This window comes from Pantherophis guttatus, chromosome 6 (genome assembly GCF_059756535.1).
Source record: "Pantherophis guttatus breed Tessera chromosome 6, ASM5975653v1, whole genome shotgun sequence".
NCBI lineage: Eukaryota > Metazoa > Chordata > Lepidosauria > Squamata > Colubridae > Pantherophis > Pantherophis guttatus.
In genome coordinates this window covers 101,965,324-101,971,323 of record NC_142068.1, presented here as the reverse complement: position 1 = coordinate 101,971,323, position 6,000 = coordinate 101,965,324, and positions in this window count along the sequence as shown.

Sequence of the window (6,000 nt, the reverse complement as noted above, 5' to 3'; positions counted from 1 at the left end):
TATCAAAAGCCGCTGAGAGATCTAATAGGACCAGGATAGAGGAGCAACCTCTGTCCCGAGCCCTCCAGAGATCATCCACCAATGCGACCAATGCCGTTTCCATGCTGTATCGTGACCTGAAGCCCGACTGGAACGGATCCAGATAGACAACTTCATCCAGGTATCAGGGTAGTTGTCGCGCCACCACACTCTCAACAACCTTCGCAACAAAGCGAAGATTGGAGACTGGACGATAATTTGATAATATAGCCGGGTCCAGGGAAGGCTTCTTGAGGAGGGGCTTCACAACCGCCTCTTTCAAGGCAGCGGGAAAGACACCCTCACTCAGAGAAGCATTTATAATCCCCTGGAGCCAGCCTCGTGTAACCTCCCGGGAGACCAGTACCAACCAGGAGGGACACGGGTCCAATAAACATGTGGCAGCGTTAAGCTTGCCCAGAATCCTGTCCATGTCCTCAGGAGCCACAGAGTCAAACTCTTCCCAGATAACGCTCTCAAGACCTGCCCCCGTCTCCTCCCCTGGATCTACCCAATCGGAGTCCAGGCCTTCCCAAATCTGAGCGACTTTATCATGCAGGAATTGTACAAAATCCTCAGCTCGACCCTTTAAGGGATCTTCCCGTACCCCAACCTGAAGTAGGGAGCGGGTCACCCTAAACAGCGCAGCTGGGCGGTTCTCTGCAGATGCAATAAGAGCGGAGAAGTAGCTAGACTTCGCCGCTCTTATCACCACTAGGTAGGTCTTAATATAAGATCTCACCTGTGTTCAGTCAGATTCAGATTGGCTTGTCCTCCAATCGCTCTCCAGGTGTCTTTTCCGACGCTTCATCTCTCTCAGCTCCTCAGAAAACCAAGGAGCTAGATGAGATCGGCATCGGGTCAGAGGCCGCAAAGGCACAACGCAGTCCAAGGCCCCAGTAGCCGCCCACATTTTTGAAAATGTGCCTGAAAAAGTGTATGATTTATGAAGTTACATGCAAAATTGTTTTTTTTTTCTATATGTTCTTTAAAAAAGGGCTAGCATCATGAAATTTATCTCATTGTAATAATTTATGCAACAATAATAACATCAGGGAAATTTGTACTAAATAAAAAAAAGTTTCATGGAGAATTAATGTTGACAGCTGGGTCATGTATGTTAGGGGAGGGATTCAGTGGTGTGTTGCTACCGGTTCACTCCAGATCAGGTGAACTGGTAGCAGCGGTGGTGGGAGGCTCCGCCCACCCACCCAGATGCTTCTGCACATGCGCAGAAGTGTTGCGCACGAGCGCGTGTCTGGAGGGAACCGGTAGCAACAGGATTTGAAACTCACTACTGGAGGGGTTCATAGAGCATTTGGGAAAGTTGGAAATGACAAGAAATGCAGAAGGAAGGAAAGGAAGGAAGGAAGGAAGGAAGGAAGGAAGGAAGGAAGGAAGGAAGGAAAGGGAGAGGAAAAAGGGAAGGAAAATAATTTCCAATAAAGTAGAATGCTGCCCTATTAACAAAAGCAATGAAATGACTACCCATTATATTGATAAGTTGACATTATATTGACATGATACTCCAGCTTCAGTGAATGAAAGAACCAATGCTAACCAGAGAGAGAATAAGAGACAAACAAAGAAGTGAAAAAAGATGGTGCTCCTCACCTCTTCCACAAAGAGAAGCCAGGTGGGTCAAGTTGAACCTTCAAGCCTGGAGATAGGATCGCATTCCCCATGACTTCTGGTCGCAGGCCATCTGTCCCTTGTAGCTCTTCTCTTCCAAGGAGTAGAAATTAGGTTCACTTCCTGGAGGCAAGATGCTTTGCCAATCCTACCTCCTCTGCAAAACAGGGAATTACATCCCTATCTGTCATGGTGGGGCCAATGCGTAGTAGACCCAGGATTGATTGAGATGGAGAAAAGAGAAGGTGACACCATGAACATGCATTTGCAACAAACTGAGGAAAATCTTTGTCTGCAGTCCTCTAGCATCATTTCAGCAACAATCCAGTAAGTTCGGGTATAGAAACCAAATTCCAGAGCATTAACCCACAGACTTCCTTATGAGGACCATACGTCTAATTTTAAAAGGCCTTACCATCCTTTTGATGTCTGCAGCCATAAAAACAAAAAGATCATACGTCAAAGTTCCTGAAAGGTCCATTTTCACCAATACTTCTTTTTTCCTTCATTTTAACTTGTAATACAAAAAAACCATCTTTGCCTCATCTTGGCAACTAGGCAAATATTTTCTGTGTGAAAAAGTGAATGTTCAGCTCTGATCTGTCATTTCTGGTCCTCATACTCTGCAAGAGGAAAACTTCTAAATCAGGGTGGGCAATTAATGTTGCCAAAGGGCCACCTGAGAAATGGAGACTGTTGTGGAGGGCTGAATCAAGAGAGCTGTGAAGGAATGAAGGCATGCGCATAATATAATATAATATAATAATAATATATATACACATAATATATATATATATATATTTTAAAGAAGTTGCCTTCAAAATAAAAGAAATCCACGGGAGCCGGACAGAGGTAGCCAAAGGGCCAGACGTGGTCCATGTAGTTGTAATTGTGAACACGTGCTGAAGAAATGAAGTATGTGTATATGATTGTGTATTTCTGTACTTCTTGGAAGAATCACTAAAAGAGTGTGCAAAAGAAAATACTGACTTTCCAGCTCGGATCTACATTTGTCAAACGTTGAATTCCCATCTTCAACTTTAATGCCAGCAAAAAGCTAAGGAGGATCAGACTTGGTTCATACTTGGGTGGGAGACCAGACTTTTGAAGAGGACATCCCAAATTTGGTACACAAAGAAATTCTGCATGGAGAAAAGTATCTGCCATGAAATTCCCAAAGCCTTCCCAGCAATTCTATGTAAATACCACTCCCTAAAACTTAAAGCCTTTTTGTTCAACTTTGCAAATTTTCAAATTCTTTCAAATGAAAATTAAACCTTTTTTTAAATTTAATTAGTTTAGGCTACCTCTTCTTTTAGACTTTTTGATCATGATTCAAGAAGAATAGAAGAAGAAGGTATAGCCAGCTGGCGCCATTGCTGGTTATTGGGGGCGAATCACTGGCCCCCACGGAAAGGGCCCGCAACTTGGGCATCCTCCTGGATGCACGGCTATCTTTAGAAGAGCATACGACGGCCATGGCCAGGGGGGCTTTCTATCAGGTTCGCCTGATACGCCAGTTGTGCCCCTTTCTAGATCGGGACTCCTTACGCACGGTCACTCAAGCACTCGTCACTTCTCGTCTGGACTATTGTAATGCTCTCTACATGGGGCTCCCCCTGGGGTGCACCCGGAGGCTCCAACTGGTCCAGAACGCGGCTGCGCGGGGGATTATGGGAGCGACGGGGCGCTCCCACTGACACCTCTCCTGCGCGAGTTGCATTGGCTTCTGGTGGACTTCCGGGTGCGCTTCAAGGTGTTGGTGACCACCTTTAAAGCGCTCCATGGCTTAGGGCCGGGGTACTTACAGGACCGCCTTCTGCCACCAATTGCCTCTCACTGGCTGGTTCACTCCCACAGAGAGGGCCTCCTCAGGGTGCCGTCAGCCAGACAATGTCGGCTGATGACCCCCAGGGGGAGAGCCTTCTCTGTGGCAGCACCTGCCCTCTGGAACGATCTACCCCCAGAGATACGAGTGATCCCAGACCTCCGGACTTTTCGTCAGGTCCTTAAAACTTACTTTTTTCAGTTAGCTGGGCTGGCCTGATTCTATGTTGGTTTTAAAGTTTGATACTGATTTTTAATTGAAATGTTTTAAATTATGGGCCAAATTTCATTTAATTATTTTTAAAATTATTTTAACTTTTGTGTACAAATGTTTTTATTTTGGCTGTTCACCACCCTGAATCTGAAAGGAGAAGGGCGGTATATAAACCTAATAAAAGATAAAGATAAAAGATAAAGATAAAGAATCACAGAAGCCAAGGATACCAAGTCCTATATGTTTCTGTGGCAATGAAATATGTTAGAAGTGATCATATTCTCCTCCTCGTCATCCTCGTCCTCGTCCTTTTTCCTTTTTTCCTCACCTTTTCTCACAAGAGGGTTCAGTTCTGGTATATCTGCTGTTGCCATAGTAACCTGAAGTTACTCATCAGATAGGATGGTTGCTTCTGACTAGTTACTGTAATCCTCTCCCTCACTTTCAAAATCTAAGGATGGCTTCGAAAGGCAACTAACACTTGGAGCACTGGAAACAAACAAGACAAACAAAATTGGGAGAACTGTAGATCTTAAATCCTGCTGAGAAATAACTGGGTTCCCGAAGCCTCTGAGCTTTCGGTGGCTCAGATGGGCTTTACCTCCAAAATTTTTCCAATCACAAGGCAGCAAAGGTCTTTGGTACTGAAGGTCTTTGGTGTCCTTTCATTTATTGAATGAATGTTGTTGCATCCCTGAGAGCAAGTCTTCATTGATCTTAAATATATTTGTCTCTTTCTTTCTTTTCAAAATAAACATACTTAGGAAAAAGGAGAGCTACACAGAAAGAAGTATTTATTTAACCACTACCATGAGACCAGTTTAATGACATGTCAAAGATCAAGTGCTTTATTAAGACCAAATGTATAAGGGACAGATAACTCTTAATTTCAGATATGGCACAGGAATACCCCCTAATGTGTCTTGTAAAATTGACTCCATGGTGAGAAACCTAATACATCATGTTCAGCTTCTCATTCCCCTTACTTTTCCCCCTCCTCCACCACCTCCTCCTCCTCCACATTATGAAGTTATAACCACCCATAGTTTTAGATGGAAGGCTGTGTAAAAATGAATGAATGAATGAATGAATGAATGAATGAATGAATGAATGAATGAATGATTAAATCATTCAATCAACTCTCCCAGTGAATCATATTTGAACAATAAAATGATCGAGGGGGAGGAGAATGAGGATGAAGACAATGACTATCAAAGATGATTTGAGTAGATGAATCTATATTATTCTTTCAATGATGAACCCAAATTTATGCCATTCTCCCTAAAGTAATAAATTTGCCTCTATTTTCCTCCAGGTAATCGTCAGAAGGTATGTCATTTACTTTTAGTGTGCTCCCAGTTTAGTTATTGATTCATGGTTGAATAGTTGGGATTGGTAATATGATTATTAATTTATTGTATCCTGTTTATTATCATCATGATTACAGAACTTTCTAAAAAGGTTTTTTTTAAAAAAAATCAGCTGAAAACTTTAATTGCATACAATTAAGTGTTTATAAACTAAATGGATATTGTTTCACTCCTGAGAAGCAAGGTAAAAATACCTTTTCAAAATTCCAGGCAACTTTTTTTCATTAAAAAGTGCATTTAACAAAACAAAACAACAACAAAAAAAACCCCAGCAGGGCTTCAAAATGGAATCTACTATACTCATCTAATTCAATATCGGGCTCTGTAGCTTGTCTTACATTAACAACCCATTTCAATCTACACAAGACCAAATACATTTAAACCTCTGCCATTTTATGCTGTTTTCTTTCATGGTTTCCAGTTCTTTCAATTTCTGCACCAAAGATAGTATACTGTGTTTCCCCGAAAATAGGACATGTCTCAAAAATAAGGCCAAGACTGATTTTTGGGGTGGGCCTAAATATATGCCCTCCCCCCAAAATAAGACCCCCCCTCTCTCACACACACATACATACACGTCCCTCACCCCCCCAACCCTCCCAAGGCAGCCACATCCCTGCAAACTCCTGTGCCCCCCCCTTTTGCCACCAACAGCACCGACCGTAGACCTCAAGTGCCTGCTCCTGCTCCATGGTGGAGGCCCATCCGCTCTCACCCCCATGCCCAGGTGCAATGTTCGCATAGCCCACACTACCAAGTGCCTGCCACAGCAGCCCCAGCACAAGAATCGCTGCCCCGGGGTTTCCTTGGCAGGGCGCCCACTGGCAGGAGAGAGGCCTCCATGCATGGCAGGCAGTTGCAGAGGCTTGGCACATCCTGCAGCTGGACACGGGTCTTGGCGGGGATGGCTGAGGCGCTGCAGGTGTTGCTGCTTCTGCT